This window comes from Cynocephalus volans, chromosome 14 (genome assembly GCF_027409185.1).
Source record: "Cynocephalus volans isolate mCynVol1 chromosome 14, mCynVol1.pri, whole genome shotgun sequence".
In the NCBI taxonomy this organism is placed as follows: Eukaryota; Metazoa; Chordata; class Mammalia; order Dermoptera; family Cynocephalidae; genus Cynocephalus; species Cynocephalus volans.
The window spans coordinates 31,744,955-31,763,714 of record NC_084473.1 but is presented as its reverse complement, the minus strand read 5'-3'; the positions used below and the strand labels follow the sequence as shown (position 1 = coordinate 31,763,714).

Below are 18,760 nucleotides of genomic sequence, written 5' to 3'. Positions count from 1 at the left end.
AAACAACCTCATGTCTTGATTCTCACCATCAGCTTTTTGGAGTCACAAAAATTTAAGATTCTGAAATTTTAACCTCCTCACAAGGGTCCATGAGCAACCTTAGACTGAACATCCAATTCTAAAAACATAGGTAAAAACAGAGGTACCTGTGACCCGGTCAAGGTCTAGAGATACTGCTCCTTGCTCCTCACCATGAAGTCGCCTCCTTCTCCACTCCATGCACCTTCGTTAACCTTCAGCATTTGGCCAGATGCCAGAATGTCATTGTGTTCTGGCCCAGGCCTCAGCTGGGCACAGGGGCCACTGTGCTGTGCTGTCCACCAGCCTCACATGACCCCTCCTACAGGCAGGGCAGCTGAGAGGAGGGCTCTGAGGCTATACAATGACATAATTCTAGCCACTTCACAAAAACATTATCTTATGGTATCCTTTCAGGTAAGACTTGTAACAGTGAAGACTGATGGCATTTTGTTGTCTCACAAACCACAAGAATTCAGACATTAGTGCAGGGCAGTCCTCACACTGAGGAAATTGATAATATGTGTAATCTCATCACCATCTCAAGTGCAGCTTTGTACGTATTTAATGTCTTTCTCCAAAGGACATAAGAAAGCAATCATCTAACTTTGTCCTGTAAGATAATTCTGGCAAAGAAAGTTAATAGTATTATTCCTATTATAAATGAATGAATTGAAATGGAAAGAAATTAAGTGAATTTCTAATTGATTAATCAATCTATTCATCAACAAACAAGCATTTGTTAAATATTATCTTGGTTTTTTCTTTTATTTTTTTTTCAGATGATTCTTAAATGTTATCTTTTAGCCTAATTAAAAGTGTGATTCTGAGAGCAAAAGCACCTAATTCTTATCTTGTCAGGGAAAAAAAAAGTGCCTGTTTCAGGCCCAGTACCCAAAATAATCCTTTATTGACTCTACAAACATGCCTCTACGTTTCAGACATCATGCCAGGGCCTGGGTGTCCAGTGGACTAAACAGACCAGGTCCCCATCCAATGGCATGTACAGTTTAGTGAGGGAAACCAATATTGAACAAGTAGACAGACAAATTGATAAATAATTACAAATTGTTATAAGAACTATGAGTGAAAAGCCATATGGAATGCTAAGATAGATAATGGCAAAAGGGCTTATTTTAGCTGAGTGGTCAGTAAATACCTCTTTGAAGAGATGATATTTAACCTAAGAGCTGAAACTTGAAGACGGATTCTGTTAAGGATGTCAGAGAACAAAGAGCTCGACAAACTGGCTGGGTCATAATTTCATTTACTGAGTTGGAGAAGGCCGCTAGGACGGAGTGAGAAGGTATATGGGAAGAAATCTAGAGCTATGCTTAAGATGTGTTAAGGCTGAGATGCCCGTGAAACTCCCATGTGCGGATCTCAAGTTGCAGCTATTTATACAAATAAGGAGCTCCAAGGAAAGATCCAGGGTGGAATTTAAAATTGGGAGTTATCCCCATGCGAACAGCTTTTAAAGCCATGGCAATGGTTCACATTGCTCGGGAAGAAAGTATGGAGAGAGGATAAGAGAGCCCACCCTTAGGCTTTGGGCTTTCCAACATCTAGAAGCTGGAGACAGGAGGAGAAGCAGCAAAGTGTCTTGAGGAACTGCTGTCAGAGAGAGAGAAGGAAAACTTAAAAGCATGTTGTATCACGAGGCCATGAGAAGATTGTGCTTATGGGAGCAGAAACCATCACCTGTGCTGAATGCTACTGAGAAGTCAAATAAGAAAAGGATGGGAAACTCACTGCTTCTTAAAATTTTGCCACAAGGAGGTCACTGATGACCTTGACAAGAGCAGCTTTACTGGAGCTGTGGGCAGAAGCCAGGTTGTGTGAGTTAAAGAGTAGATGGGAGGTAAAGAAACGAAGATAGCATGTGTAGAATACAAGTTCAACAAGTTTGTCTAGGCCTGGAGTAAAGAGAAATCGGCAAAGGATATGGGGAGCCAAGGACATTTTTATAGGGTGAGCGTTAAGGAAGCACACACCTAGGCACTGTTAAGGATGATCCAGGAGAGGAAGAAACTGCAAACTCAGAAGGAAGGGGGATAACCAAAGTAAGGGGAGGGGTATCAATTGTAATATGAATGAAGAAAGAAGGAAAACATGCTTACGAACACAGATAATAACTATGATTAGTAAGGGAAAGATGAAGGAGCATAACATAATTCAGAGATATGTACCTAGCCGTCAGATTGGCAGCAAGAGTTTATCAAATCGACCTGCTTTGGATGCCCTAAGTTCTCTCCTGAATTTTTTAAGAGGAAAGCAGGAAACAGAGAAATGAGCTCCCCAAGTCCCAGGATGAATTGTTCCACGACTTAGGATCTAATGATCCCTTTCCCTGCTGTGAGTAACAACGTGGCCCTCATTGCCTTGAATAATTTTCTGCTAACTAAATATCTCTGTCCTTACCTGACATTTGATCTTGTGGACACCAAAGAGTCCTGTCAACCTGTGTTGTGAGCCACTCAACTTGGCTGTTTGTGGACTTTATTCTGAATGACAGGTCATTTCACATCTCATCCATGTCCTGGTGCCGATGCAGCAGGATTTCATTAAGGGTGCTAGGTTGTCACCACTTACTGCTCAACACCCATTACAAGAAGACATGCAACGTGTAACTAACTCATCTACAGTGTTTTGAAGGCACATTAGAGTAAGCTTTTTAACTGGCTCATATAGACCAGGGTTTCTCGACCTTGGCGCTATTGACATTTTCTGATGGATAATTCTTTGTTGTGGGAGGCTGTCCTGTGCATAGTAGGAAGTTTAACAGCTTCCTTGGCCTCTACCCACTAGAAACCAGGAGTATTCCACTCCCAACTTCAAAGGGAACAGCCAAAAATGTCTCCAGACATTGCCAAATGTCCCTTGGAGGGCAAAATCATTCCCAGTTGAGAACGTACAGACTGATGTCATAACATCAAAATGAAAACCGAAAAAGTCAATCAAACACCTAAAATCTTTTCTAGTGTCAGCATGTGTGCTTTTTGTGGGGGCAAATGCCTGGCTATTTGAATTTTTCAGTTTTCAAATGAATACTAAGCATCTTCACCAACAACAAACATTTGAATAAACACAGCTTTTAGACATCATCTCAGCTTGATTTGTAATTCTTGATCAAATCATCAGGATTTAACATGTCAGAATTTGACATAATTGAGAACATTTCAAAGCTTTCTAAGTCCAAACTTATTCCCATCCTACCAGCTGAAATATTTTGGCTCTTGTTTAATTCCTGTGTTAATTATTTTCAGTTTTATTTTATTTTGCCTTTTTATTTTAAGCTTCTTCAATCCTTTTTGAAGGAAGTCAGAGGATAAATACAAACACAGGCATCTTTTTTTTCAATATGTGAATAAAGAGTTCTCTTTTGTGAAAACATTTTACCTCTTTCCCCATTGCCAGCCATTCACTCCCATTAGGCAGTCTCATGAGGACTTTGTATGGAATGCAGTGCCTTTAACTTGTAAATCATCTACTTGTTGCACTATTACTCTGTGGAGTTGTTAGAGGCAGGGAGTGATACTCAATGTAAAATTACTGCAAGTGATTTATTCTAGTACTGACTTTTACTGGCAAAAAGCTTATGTTTCTGGATGTTCATTTCTTCACATTTAAATTTAATTAACACTTATTGAGAGGAACATGACTTGACAGTGCTTCAAAGGCTGTTTTGGGGGTTGGGTGTGGCTGCTTTGTAAGGCAACAGCTTTTGAGGATCAAGAGATTCTCGGTTTCTTGTTTTCATGAATAACCCAGTAAGAATCAGCCATGAATTGTGTTAATCCTTCTTGAATCATCGCTTTTCTTTTTCAGAAAATAAATGTATAAGTTTAGTCTCTCTTGTGTAAACTATAAATTCTGCATAAACAAATATTGATCTCTGATTAATGATATGCATGATGAGGTGTTGAGGAATGAAGTGTACTGCTGTCTGTAACTTATTTTTTAAAAAAATAAGACGAACCAATGGACAGATAGAGGAATGGATAAATGGATAGATGAGTTAAAAAGCAAATATAGTAAATTGTTAATTGTAGAATTGAATTGGTATATGGATATTCACTATACAATTCTTTCAAATTTTTTGTTTCTTTGAGCATCTTCATCATAAAATGTGAAAAAAAATAAATTCCTTTCATTATTTTTTTTACATTCACCTTTTTCAAACCTCTAATGGTTTGGGTTTGGTAAATAAGTCATGTTCATTAGCCTTTATGACTTTATAATTATTAATCACATGTAAACTGAAAAGGTCTCAGTTTCAGTCTGTCCAAGTGGCTTCTCTGTCCCCTGGGACATTTTAGATGCTATTCTCTGCAAGTTTTCAAAATTTTGTTAATGGCTTTCTTAAGGTGAAGCAATTAAAATTATTCCAGATGCTCAAATTTCAAAGTTTTGTTTGAGGGAAATAAGAAGTTATTTTGAATTTGTTTCTAGTAGTTTCTGTATGACACTGACTCAGGCTAAATTATTTTTCAAGGAATCCCAAAACTATATCAGTTAGTGACATATTCATATGCCAATCGCCCAAATTGGAACCTATAAATCTTCCTCAACTCTCTCCTCTCCTGCATCCCCCTATAAAACTGATCTCAAGAACTATCAACTTTATGGTTTAAATATTCTGAAAATTCTTCCACCCTCTTTATTACCACTGCCTTGGTTGAAATCTATCTCCAGAGACTTCTTTCGGTCTTTGGTATTTTTCTCTCTCCAATCTGTTCTCATTGCCTTCGGAGTTTTCTTTCCAGAATGCAAATATATTCACATTATTCTTCTACTAGACAAGCTACAATAATAGTTAAGAATTATTATTAATAATTTTAGATATATTAATGATATTGTGGATTTTTGAAGAGAACACATATTTTAGAAATATACTAAAATATTTACAAATGGAATAATGAAATATCGGGTTTGCTTCAAAGTACGAGGAGAAAAGAACATGGGTAGGACCATAAATGAAACAAGATTCACCATGAATTGAAAACTGTTAAAGTTGGGTAATGAATACATGTGGGTTCATTATGCTACTTTGTCTACTTTTGTATATGTTTAAATTTTCTTTAATAAAATGTTTTTATAAAACTTGAAGTAGTTTTCAAAAATATCTAAATGCTTCCGAAGACCAAACATTATTCTTAACCATCTGAAACCTCCTTGTCTCTGAGCCTTCTTTTCTCCAGTCCCTCCTGCAGCATGGACTCTGTGATTCAGCTCTACCAAGTTACATGTTATTATTGCAATGGACTCTTTTAAATTTTTTCTTTTTGAACAATGACTACTTATTTTTTATTCTTTTGTACGCAGCTCAAATGTCATCAACCCGAGGGAATCTTCCCTGACTTATCCTGATATAGTTAGTTATCTTCATTCCCTGAACTCCCATAGAACATCGTATAACCCTCTGTTATAGAACATATATTTGTGCATTGTAATGTGATTATTGTAATAATTTTTTTAAATGGTGATCTGTTTAATGACGTGGTAATATCCTATAGGATAAAGGCTATATCATTATTAATGTTATACGCAGTGCAAAAGTATTAAAAGTATTAAAAATACTTACCAAATGAATCACCTTATATGAAGATATATTTGGAATTTTCTTCTATTACTTTTGTTACCTGAATGTAAATTCTGGCTTCTATATAAGGGGACCTATAAACTAGACCTTACTTACTGAGGTTTTAATAGCTTTTAATAGAGTGAAATTTCCAAATCTCGGTATTAAAGCTCAAAACAATTTCCCAAACATATAAACCTCTCTTCCACAAGCTTGATGTGAGATAATATTTCAAATGCTTCCAGAATTTTATGCATGACTCACATCTCAGCCATTTTTGTAGCTAAAAAAGATAAACCATCAATTCTTACATAATAATACCACCATCACTGGCTTATGTCAACCAAAGTTCTTGCAACTTCCAAAGAGAGGTTGAAAGCAGTATTTCTCTAAAACATAAAGAATTAAAATAGCACGAGATATGTTACAGTGGCCCTGCTTCAACGTCTGTTTGGCCCTTTCATCTATCTGTAATCATGGCCCTAAAAACCATTTTACGGGAATGAGTATGATCGCCCCTCTTGGTGCCAATACCATGTCATTTATTGTAAAAACTAAATATAATTTAAAGCAAACTGCCAATGCTGGATAATCAGCTAGTACCGCACTCATGGTTTTTTTCTTTTTCAATAGCTGTCATCATCTGAGGTAGTATAGTGATCTTTGAGTGCTACCAGAGTCTTAGCTGTGCAAGAGTACCCTGCCCAAGGTGCAGAGCACCACAGTTGAGAGAATACCTCAATAATGAGAACAGAATGAGTATGTTCTGGTAGGAGCTAAAAAGAGATTGCAGGGTACAATCATGAATCTACAGGGTCCTGGGATGTTTCTTTGTCCTACAGCATCCTTCTAATGGAAATGGGTATATCAGGTGCATGACAAGGACAGCAGAATCCCAGCTCCACAGAATGGCTGCCCTTTCCAGAGAGAGCATCGGTTTTTAACATAGATATAGTGAGATACAGTGTGGTTGAATGAAAAGTGCACGTAATTTGTTTCCAGGCAGACTAGGACTAGAATCCTACTCATTGACTTGTGACCTTGTGCAAGGTACTTGACCTCTCTGAAATTTAATTTCTGTTCTGTAAGAGTGTCCACAATAATGTCTACATTTAGGTGATGTGAATATAAAGGTTATTTTATTTCCTCTCCCAACAGCTGACACAGTTTAAATGCCTACTACAGAAGAAAGATAGGAAGAGGCAGATTTATCTCAGAACCAGGAGTGACCAGGGAGAAAAATGAACTATAGAGAAATCTCCAGCACCACCATTCAAATTGGGCACTGTCCTCACCCAAAAAATTAATGACCTCTAAAACATCATGTCGACTCATATGATTTTGAATGGCAGGCGTTCCATGCATAAATGAAATACTTTCTACTTTTAAAATACAGAACTGAAAGCTGAGCAGAATCCAAAGTTCAGTCAAAGTGAACTCATGGTATGAGTTTTCCAGAATCAGATATGGAGGTTATACTCAGTTCTTCAATTTAAAACTGTTTAAAATTCTTGATTAGTTTATGAACTCCAAAAATCTATATTAACTTGAAATTTGAGATTTATCCTTGACAGTCACAGAGCAAGTTGTTAGAGCGCAGCCAGAAAAGGACATTCATTCTTCCTAGCACCTTGATTCCAGCTGTAAAGAATTCTGTAAAACCAACCTGAGTGTGTAAACTCCTAGGCCTTCCCTAAGTTAATTTATGTAAAAGGCTCCAAGGAAAGTTGGTTCAGCCTGTTTTTGAATTGTTGGATGGAGGAAAACAAAATTACTTTCTCAAAACAAAACAGAGGAGTGACTAAGCCAATTTAAAAACAAAAAAATTGCAATCTATTCCAACACAGACTGATGTCCTCTTGTCCATGATTTTTGAAACAATTAAGCAACAGAAAAGTAGCGACTAAAATGAAGTTTGGGGATTAGACATGAGTTTAATGTTTTCCATGTATGCCTTCCTCGCTATTACTAGTTCTCTGTCAAAGATTACACCTGGAACAAGTTCAAAGTTGAAACTCAAGTACACTTATAATACTTAAGCAAATCAATGGCACAAAGATCTATGCAAGGGTCTTAGAACATCTTGTTGGGTGGGGATGGGTCCACCTAAACCAACACTCGGTTAAGTGTAAAGATAGGGCAGCATTTGGCAAATAGAGAAGACTTTGGAAAATAAAATTATCAACCTGATCAAATAGAAACTCAAAAGATGTTGGGATATCTGCAACCACATAAACAATTTATATATTGAGTTGAATTCTTCACTTACAATAGAAGAAGCAAGGTTTATATTACTTCAGATTTTACAGATGTAATCCAAGAAGGTAGACCTTTAATTCACCATTCTATCTTGTTTTGTTTTGTTTTGTTTTGTTTTGTTTGCCTTCTGTCCTCTTGAAAGGTGCAGAAAATTCTGATTGTCACAGTAGTCACTAAGGAAAATGCTCTTTGAGTAAGTTCATGAATTAAATGTTTTTCAGAATTTTTTAAATTCAAAGATGGCTACTTTTCACATTCATACTCAAAAACAGGTTACTTTAGGAAGAAACACCATCATAGCTCTTATTGTCCTGGAGCTGTTTGCTTGCTTTTCCCCCACCTCTAAGCCCTGGCCATTACAATATGCAGCTGCTCTGTAAAATCATCAGGCATAGTGCACTGTCATTTTTATGACCTTGTCAACATACTGATAATAAAATGGACTGGACTGTCATAATAGAAAATTAACTGACAGCAGACTGCATCACTAATTACTACTGAGTTGGGCTTAGTTTTAGAGGCATCAGGCAGGTAGGACTAAAGATTAAAAATTCCCTTTTCTTGCTATGAAGAGCTTGACCTTCAAAATGTATAATCTTGCCATAACAACCTTGAAAAAAAATTGACTTCTCATAGACACCCATGCATGGCCTGTTTGCTTAATTTTCCTCTTGATTCACCAAAGGACCCCCCTGCCACTTCTGAATGACTCAGTGCTCTTTCTCATCACCACCAACCCAGAGTTTGACCTGTATCCTACTGGAATGTGGAGAGCCAAATGCAATTTTTAGAAAGGTTCGAGAGGTAGGTTTCTGAAAGGGCTCTGTCTCTTCAATGACCCAGAAGAGTCGCAGGTTCGTGGCCCACAAGTGAGACAGCCAGTGTTTAGAGGTGCAGCAGGTGGAGAGAGAAGTGTGACTTAGGGCAAGGGGCAGGTGCAGGTGGCATCCCAGTCAGCAGAGAAAAGCACACCTCTCCCCACTCCCCACTCCCAGCCAGTCCCCTGCTCTGCGACCCCCCTTCCCATCTCCTCCCCCCCCACACACAGAGCTCAGAACAAACAGTGAGTTAAGAACTGCATCGTTTCTATTCATAAACAATCTACTTGGACAACCAACTTTCCAGGTTGAGCAGCCACGAGCAGGTCTGATAATAGTTTTAGTGACAATGCTAAGCCAGCTATTTGGGGTGGGGTGTGGGTGGAGTGGCTGTCCCCCAAAGGAAAGGAGTGACAGGAAACACTGAGGGAAAGGCCAGAGGGTCACTGAGAGCCCTGTGTTCCAGGCAAGTAACGCAGGTCTCAGTTGCTGTTCTTAACAAGGTGAGGACCATCACTGAACTATTTTCAAAGAGAAAAACACACCACCAGTCAGTGATCCTATGCAGCTGGGCTTGGACTGTCACAAGGGGAAACCTAGCCCTTCCTGCCATGGAGAGTTTACAAGGGCCATAACGCACATTGTGCGTCTAATCTTATTGTGCTAGAAATACACTCTCATTTGCATCTCATGGGCTTTTAAGTTTAAATGTGTAAATTAGCATATGCGTTCCACTTTTATTTTTTAACATGTATAGGCTCTGAAGTCAGATCTAAGTGTCACTCCTACCTGTGTCATGTATAGCCGAGTGACTACAGGGTCTGAACCTCAGTGTCTCCATCTATAAAACTGGAATAATAATAATACATAGCACATAAAGTTATTGTGAGGATTCTATGAAAATAAATATATTTGCTTAACACATCACCCAACATAATAAGTGCACAATAAATGTAAGTTATAATTATTAACGTTAATCTTATATGGCAATAGGATCAGAAGCCTTGAGTTCTCTTTTCTGGCTCTGCCCTGTGACCCAGATAAATTTGCTACACTTTCCTCATCTCTAAAATGAAGGTGTTAAATTGCATATTCTATAATTCCTATCCAGATCTAAAAGTCTTTGACTCTGTGGATGCACTATCTGCATGTAAAATAATTTTTTAAAAGTTTTGCTATTAATATTTTGAGAAGTCAAGGTGTCATTGGGTTTTTCAAAACAATCTGTGGGCCTTCAAAAATTCAAAAATTCAGCAGTTGGATAATTCAAAGGGTATTGTGACTCCCATTTAGACATTCCATTTTATTGTGAGAGGCTCTATTATTCCAGAGACACAATTTCGCCAGAGGAATCTCCACTATCAAACCTGTGGAAAAAGGGAAACTCGACCAGAAACAAACTCTAAAGAATGGCCAGGCAGAGCAGCCAACCCCCTGCTCAGATGGAGAAGTCACAGGCCACATGACCACAGGCTGACCCAAGGACCTCACGCAAATGGCATAAAGAAGAACAAAGGAGTAGGAACTATTTTTTCTCAGACACTCTAGGTTTTTTTGATTCTTCTACATTTTAAGGAAAAGAAAGGGGAGAACTTTTCCACGCCAGGCAAGCCATTTTTTCAGAAGGGGCATCTGAGACTGCTTCCATCAGAGGTGTTTGGCTGATGAGGGACTCTAGACTAACTATGTTGAGAGAAATCTACAACAGAACCAGAATGCCCTGGGTCATTTCCCATCCATTCTCCACATACAGCAGGGGAGAGAGCAGAGAGCCTGGGGCGGGGGGCAGAAGTTGCAAGAACATTGTACAACTTGAGCCTATATAACCATCCATCGGTCACCTGGGGAAACGCGCCCACTGCAGGGTGTTCTAGGCTCATCACAAGCAAAACAACTGTTTGGTAAGACTTCTAATTAAAATAATCACTCTCTGCTACCCCTCCCGAATGTCCAGGCACTCCAGAAAACAGGAACTCATTTGGTTATCTCTCCGCAGCCTCTGATTCAGAGGCCTGTTCCTTTCAGAGGCTTGCATCATCTCTTCAGGATTCTGCCTTCTCCGTTTTCCCCTTTTTCCTTTCCTCTTAAGCATTCTGCCTGGTGACTACCACGGAAAGACAAAGGTCCCTGCACAACAGCTCTGTCCCAATAGGAGGCCTACTTTGCTGCTTTTCCAAGAGCAAGCTCTGTCCTTGCTGAATGAGCCTGAGAAAGAACAAGTCCCCCCCGGGCATTCGGATTCCAGGCCCCCCAGAGTTGATCGCCAGCTTCAGGCAGCATTGTTAGAATAAATAAGGCCTTAAACGAGGAAGAAAGACCCTGAGCATCATAACAACACTAAAATGGGGAAGACCAGGGACAACTAAAATTCTAGCTTTAAAGTAATGAAGGTGAATTAGCTTGTTGAAGAAAAGAGCTATAAAATATAGCTTTTCAATGAATTGGAAAGCAGGCATGAAATCTAAATATGATTTAGATTTCTAATCTAAATCTAAATATTGTTTTGTCAGTTTTCTGTATTGCGGACTGTTATACACAGCTGAATAAGATATTCTTCAAAATTGACTAGGAATGGTCATCACCCATACAATAAACTCACAAGTTATTTTAAACCGCTGTGTTTTCAAGTTTCAATGGTAAAAACTGATTAAAATCAAATCTAGTCCTCCACTCGCTTCAATCAGTTCTCTGCTACATACTCTGAATCTTGGTTTTGAACCTACATACCACGGACCATAAAATCCCTGGACACTTAGAAATAAACTTGCTGTTTCCTAGGTAGGAATAAGCAATATGCCCCATTCATCCCCAAAGTCAGAAGACAGCCTTGCTGAAAATAACAGGTTCTAAAAGAGTCAGTAAAAACACAAACGGCTATTAACAGCTACAGATCAAACATCTCCATCTACAGTGCCAGAGAGAAACCAAAATCAAAATCAAAAGTTGTTGGTGGCTTGCAACACCCACACGTGCACACGTACACACACCGGTGGGAAAGCTCTCCAGTGACTTACTGGGGTGGTTTTGTGCGGTGTTCCTCACATCAGCACCCGCCTGTCCTGCTGCCAAGGGCCGAGCACGCTGTGAGCAGCTGTTTCCTCCAGGCTGGGGCTCTGTGTCTTAACCAGTCACATGCGCCTCCTGATAAATCCCGCCGCCCTGCCAGCAGGTCAGAAACTGAAGATCATTATTCTCCCCACCCGCGAACCTTCTCCAGCCATCTCATGGGCACAGAGCAGCACATTCCACGGCTTGTTTTGTTTTAGTGACAAACGCCCAACAGCTGATAAGTCACCCTGGAGGGCAGGTCACTGCAAGTGGAAAATTAATGGTGTTGGGGTGGGGGTGGGGGGAGACTAGTCATCTCTAGGCTCCCACCTCACTCCGCTTTTCACCCAGGCTCTGCAACAGCAAGAAAAAGGAACCACCGACCGGCACAGCAGGTGGAAGCTGCTCTATATTCCACGTGCCCCGAAGCACATCAGTCTGCTTGGTTTTATTTTCTCCAGATCCCAGGTTCCAGTTTGTCAGAAGAACCACAGGGCTCAATGGACTGTCCTGAGGAAGGCAGACCCTCACTAACCCTCTGAGAATGCTCAGGTTGGCTTGCAAAGGCCAGGGCTGGGGGGAGGGGGCACAGCGAGAGGTTGGTTAAAGGACCCAAAAGTACAGCTAGATAGGACAAATAAGTTCTGTGGGTGTACAGCCGAGCTAGGCATCTATAATGAACAATAATTTATTGCATGTTATCAGATGGCTAGAGGAGAGGGGATCCAGTGTTCACATGACAAAGAAATGATTAGGTCTTGCAGTGATGAATATGCTAATTCCCCTGATTGGATCATCACACATTGGATATACGCACTGAAATATAACTCTGTACCCCATAAATGTGTATACTACATTTCAATTTTAAAAATTCACCAAGGCCAGGGCTGCTGTGCCAAGTGAGGGGCAGATATGTGAGGGGCTAATGAGGACTATGGAGTGCAGCTGTACCTAAAGAGCTCATGGAAATTATATCAGGTATCTTAAGACCAGGCTGCCCCAGAGTTGTCTTTTGGACTGTGTCCACATCTGGGGGCACAGCAGAGCAGCTGAGATTATCAGTGAATGCAAGTGGAAACCGAAATGATCACTAGGTTTACAAGCACTTCCCAGATGCACGGCTGCTGCCTTTGGTGTGCTGTGAAGATGGACCAACCTGCCATTTTCTGTGCTGCTTACAAAGGCGGCCAACCATCCTGGAGCATCTGTGGAATTCCTCCTTCTCTCCTGAGCTGATTTTCTCACCTTTCTCTCCTCTCCAAGGAATGCCCTTGGAGCATCTGACTTTGGATAGTATCTGATCTTGGGTGTCTGACTTCTTGGTACAGTAAGGGTGACATTTCCCAAAATCACTGCCTGAGTTCACCCTTCAGGGTAGAGATATGACAGAGATTCGCTTATTTGGCAAAATGAACATCCAGAAAACATGGTTAAAAATCCCCCAGGGGATTTCTGAACCATAATAAACCTGTTAAGCTGTCAACCTTGATTTTTTTATACATGAGCTGTTACTCAATATAGGAGCTGGTGTAGGAAATATTTCATGTCTGGGCTTTGTCTCACAATTATTTAGTGTTAATCAAACCAGAAGTTTCCCTCCATACAAAGGTTAGAGTGTTTTCCAGAATAACAGAAAAAGAACAAAAAACAAAACAAAACAAAAAAAACCACCTCAGTCTTGCCATACTAATTTGTTACCAACTTGTGAGAGCCTGAAGTGCAAATGGAAATGTTTTGCAAGCATCAAAATATATCCCTTTCTAAGAGTTTAAAGCTAGTAATAGAAATAAACTTCAGCCATCAAAACGTAATGCACGAAAATACATGTCACCTTCCTAGGGATTTTTGCTCATGTATTGATGTGACTATCTCCAATCAGAAATAGAAAAGGAGACCTATTGAGGATGTAAAACATTGTTTTGATTTACTTGTATTTACAGTAACAGAAACTTTTGTGACCTGCTGGCATCTGCCAATCACTTTACTTAGAATTGACTGGGTTAATTATTCCCACAATCCATTGCATACCACATAGTTAAAGAAAGAGAGATTTCTGGAAACTCTTCAATGACCAACGGAGTGGCAGCCTCAGGAAAGATAAGTATAGATGAGGAGGAAGGGACCGATCCTGCATCATACCTATGAAGCAAACTGTCCACACAGAGACCAAGACCCTGGGCACTTCCAGTTGGCCCAAGAGTATGACTGAAGGTTCTACAACACCACCTTCTTCCAACCTTGCAAAGAAACGAGAGATCCCACCTGTCTGCCCCAGCTGCCTACAAGAGGTGCCCCCCTCCTGGCAGAGGTCATCCTCCGCCCGGGCTTTGTGTCTCGCCCTGTGCCTCCTGCCTGTTCAGGACCCTCTCAATAACCACATTCCCTCTCTCCCTCTCAGCTCACTCTCGTCATTACCCAAACATGCTCACATTGCTTTATGTCCTGACAGCAATCTTTTTGATTTTTTTTTGCTCCTTTAATGACTACCCTAACTCACTCATTCCCTTTACAACTAAGCTTCTGGAATAAAACTTGCCTCCACCCTCTCTCAACCTGCTTCTCGTCTGGCTTCTTCCCTCCACTTCACTGAAACTGCTTTCTCCTGGTCACCAGAGACAAGGGCAATGGACAACTTGTTGCTTTTAGATTACTTGACCTTTCAGCTACATTTTTTTTTTTTCTTAAAAGATGACCGGTAAGGGGATCTCAACCCTTGACTTGGAGTTGTCAGCACCACGCTCACCCAGTGAGCCATCCAGCCATCCGTATATAGGATCCGAACCCGTGGCCTTGGTGTTCTCAGCATCGCACTCTCCCGAGTGAGCCACGGGACGGCCCCTTCAGCTACATTTGACCCAACTGAACCATGGGCCACGCCTTCAGCTACATTTGACCCGAGTGAGCCACGGGTCACCCCTTCAGCTACATTTGACCCGACTGAGCCACGGGCTGGCCCTTCAGCTACATCTGACCCGACTGAGCCACGGGCCAGCCCTGCAGCTACATTTGTCCTGACTGAGCCACAGCTCCCTGAAATGTTCTCCCGTGGCTTCTGCAAAATTTCACCCCTACCTCCTACGGCCTCCTTTGTGGAATTCTCTCCTATCTGTCCTTTAAAAGGGAAAATCCCCTGTTCTGTTCTTATTCTGTAACATTTCTCATATGTTCTATTATTACCAAATGACTGTAGTGGTTTCTTCATTCATTACCAAATGAGTATAGTAGTTTCCTAATTAGTCGTCTTGCCTTCAAAAAGCCTGCCTCTTGCCCTCAGTTTATCTTTCACACTTTAGGACTGAAAGCCTCTTGGGGCCATGGTGGTATGTTAGGCATCTTTGTATTCCCAGAACCTATGATAGGGCTTGGTTCTTATTCTTTGCTGACTTTCCCTTTTGTACATTCCACTGCTGTTGCATTTCTGACTTTATTATGATTAGGTCTTCACATGTCTATGCTCCATCTAAACTTTGTCAACCTTAGAGAAAGTTTATGACCTATTCATTTTGTATCCTGCAATGCCCAATACAATGCCTGACACGTAGGAGACACACGGCTGAAATAATGCTCAGTGAATAAATGAATGACTAAAGAGAGGGATCTGTTTATCTTAAGAAAAATTTGCAAAACTTGAGTTTATATTAGGCCACCAAAAAATCTTAAGTAACTCCCCCCTCCCTCCACCAAATTATTCTGGCCACATTCTATGATCACACAGTAATAAAACTATAAATTAATTGCAAAAGTGTAGTCAAAAAAGAGCCAGCCTCTCAGAAAAGCTTTATAACTCTTCTTTAAAAAAATCATTGATTGGGAAAGCAATCAAAAAGGCAATTATAGCATGCTTAGAAGGTTTCAATAATGAGATTACCACATATCAGATATGGTGGGGCCCAGCCAACACAGTAATTAGAGGCAAACTGACTTGAGAAGAAGTGAAAAACAACAGGTCAACAAGCATGGGAAAATGTAAAAGTTATTAAGAAATTGTTTCCAAGAACAGTTTTTAGTCCAGATTACTTACATAATCAAGTTATCTTTGAGCTTCAAGCCACAGATAATTTCCAGGCTATATGAAATGATCAAGTGGACAAAAGTGAATGAAAGCTCGCATAATACCCCTGACTTAAAAACAAACAACACTGATAAAATTTAATAAAGGAAACCATAGGCTAACCTCATGTATAAATATAATTTACCCTAGAACCCTCAGCACGAGGAAGCGGAGCTTGAGTCCGGCGCCTTAGACCACTCGGCCATCCTGACACCTTAATTTACTCTAAAGATGTAAAAATATCTCAATATTAAGGAATTTGTTAGCGTAATGAAGACAGAAATAAGTCAATGGAGAAAAGCTTTCAGATTATGACAACAGATGATCTTGAAAAGTCATTTGATAAAATTTAATATTTTTTAATTAATAAAATGAAGTTAGAAGAATTCTTCTTAACATGATAAAGATTATCTCAAACCCAAAACAGGCAGTATACTTAATAGTGAAATACTAGAGGCATTAACATTAAAATCACAAACAAGAAAAAGGCCCCTTATCACTACCAACATTTAGCACTGTTCTGGACATACATATGAAAAAAATATTCAGCTTTCCTAAAAGAAGAGTATAAATCAAACAATGATAAGTAAGATACCATTTATTATCTATAAACTTAACAAAGATGAAAAAATGATAATTCCCAATGTTGGCAGGAGGTTTGGAAAACAGCACCTTCATATGCTGCTGGCAAGAATATAAATTCGTACAACATGTGAGGAAGATAATTTTGTAATACATAGCAAAAACTTTTTAAAAGTGTGAATGCCCTTTAACTCAGCAGTTCCTCTTCTGGAAATATATTGCAAGAAAAGAATATAAATTGCATATGTCTGAGGATGTTTCTCATAGCATTATTTGAAAATTGAAAAATTAGAAACAATCTATGAGCCAAAAGTAGTTGAGTAAATTATAACACATTCATAAGATGTAACACGACGCAATCATTATAAAATATTGTTGTTGATGTATGTTAGCAAGGAAAAATATTCAGCATAGATTAAGTGAAAAACATAAGTTACAAAAGTTTATTTAATACAATCCCTTTTTCTAAGAAAATATGTGAACATATAAAAAAATCTGAAATATTACTTATCAGATTTTTAATAATGGTTATCTTTGGGTGCTGGGTTCACATATCTTCCCCCTCCTTTATGCTTATCAGCATTTTTCTACTGTTCCTGTAATAAATACGTATTAGTTGTTCATTTTTAAATGAGCTCTTTTTAAACTGAGGAAAGAGATGCTAGACCTACAAAGACACTTAAGCACTTCAATCATCTACACAAAGAGGAGAAAGCCATTGGCAAGAAAAGGGATCAAAAAAAAAAGGACCAAAAGCAAAAAAAGCCTCACAATCCATTAGCAAAGCCAAACACTTTCTCCTAAGTCTCCCTTCTCTAACTTGCTCATCCTGGACCCAAGATTTGACAGCAAGTTACTGGAAGTGGTGGAACTGCCAGGTTCAAAGGATGCAGGAAGAGGAGAGAACCATGGTCTTGCCTGAGCACCCTGGATTCAGTTTCTCAGAGACATCCCGATGGGCCTTTGCACCCATCTGAGGCACTCCCTCAGGTAGAAATTCCCAAATGGTACCCATGCCATACACGCACTGTCAGATGGCACGACATCCCTTCCTTGAAGCTGCTGGTCATCTGCCTTGTGCCAAACTCCAAACAAGCTGCTCCAAGTTGGTGCACACCCCCTGCTGGCCAATTCGAGGCACTAACACACACCATGTCATCCCATCTCCGCCCATTCCTTTCAGGGGACCTTGCATGCAACATTGCTCTCTTATTCCTCCAGCTCAGTAAATTCCACCCCATACACTCTCTTTCTCAGACACGTGCACTTTTTTGACATGTTTTCTACTTCACCTGTTTTCTTCCAACGTTTGTCTAATCATGGGAAATTTTCTCTATCCCTCTTATTCTTCCCTCTTTCTTCCCTCTGAACCATGTGTAAGCCAAAATAAAGGCCCAGTTGCAGTTAGTTAATCATAAGACTTGTGCTAACTACATGCCTGTAACAAATAAAAAGAAAAAACATTTTGAAAGAATCAGCAAGTAGAGTTTTTAACTTCTAAGGCCCTTGAACAAAGCAAATCAATGCCGATAAATGAAAAAATATTGTCTGTGTTCAGTGTGCATTGCATTTAGGGATTCACATCTCTAAATACATGTGACAAAAATCTCTGCTGTCAAAGTTAATAATCTCTCTGGGAGAAAAGAGTAACGTAGAAAGCCATATATTATATATAAAGTAATAGTAATTATATAATAGCAATTAGTATCTATTAATATATAATATATTAATATATTACTAATAATATATAACGAGCTAACATCTATGCAAATGCTCATTTAATTCTCACAATGCTCCAAGGAGATGCTATTAGTGCCCCCAGATGACCTTTAGTAAGATTAACTATCCTGTTCCCAACTAGTAAGCAGAGAGAGAGAGAGAGAGAGAGAGGCGTGAATGTAAGTTTGTCTTACTCCAAACCCTGTGCACCTACCCTTCAAAATGATTTAGTAGCCACAGAAGTTTTCATGGACTTGTTCATCCTCTTCTAATTAAACCTGCTTACCCTCCAGCACAACAGCCAAGTCAATAGCATTGCATTTGGGGGTCCAATGATTGGCATTACAACAGCAGTTTGCTACTATTATCCACTGCAAATATGTGATATTTCAGTCAGTGATACCAGGTAAGTGGTTGTGGAAGGGCATGGCAGATTGAAGAGCATTTATAACATTCTTTCTATGGATTAAAAACATTTTGAGTTCCAAACAACTGATTTACAAATGAATCTTTAGAACACAATCCATAGATTAAACTGGAGACAGGCTGTATAAAACCAAAGAGAAGAATGAAAAGGGAAGACAGACTCTACCAGAGGGGGCTTTGGCAGAAGGTGCCTCTACACCCAGCCTCTTCCTCAGTATCCCTGGAGAAACTCCCGAATTTCCAGTCAAGTCAGGCCAC

At 39.7% G+C, this 18,760-nt stretch overlaps 1 protein-coding gene across 7 annotated transcripts in view; it reads right to left on the bottom strand.

The window, feature by feature from the left end:
• The window catches only part of RASGRP3 (RAS guanyl releasing protein 3), a 110,941-nt gene that overhangs the window by 60,785 nt on the left and 31,396 nt on the right, over window positions 1–18,760 (bottom strand). For 4 of the 7 annotated variants that reach the window (XM_063078285.1, XM_063078280.1, XM_063078287.1 and 1 more), the window contains exon 2: window positions 11,691–11,835. The exons of 2 other annotated variants lie outside the window; for them this stretch is intronic. The gene's annotated coding sequence lies outside the window, so the exon portion shown is untranslated. Of the gene's footprint in view, window positions 1–11,690; window positions 11,836–12,880; window positions 12,933–18,760 lie in introns of those variants that run through there. One more of the 7 variants, XM_063078282.1, reaches the window with a different exon arrangement.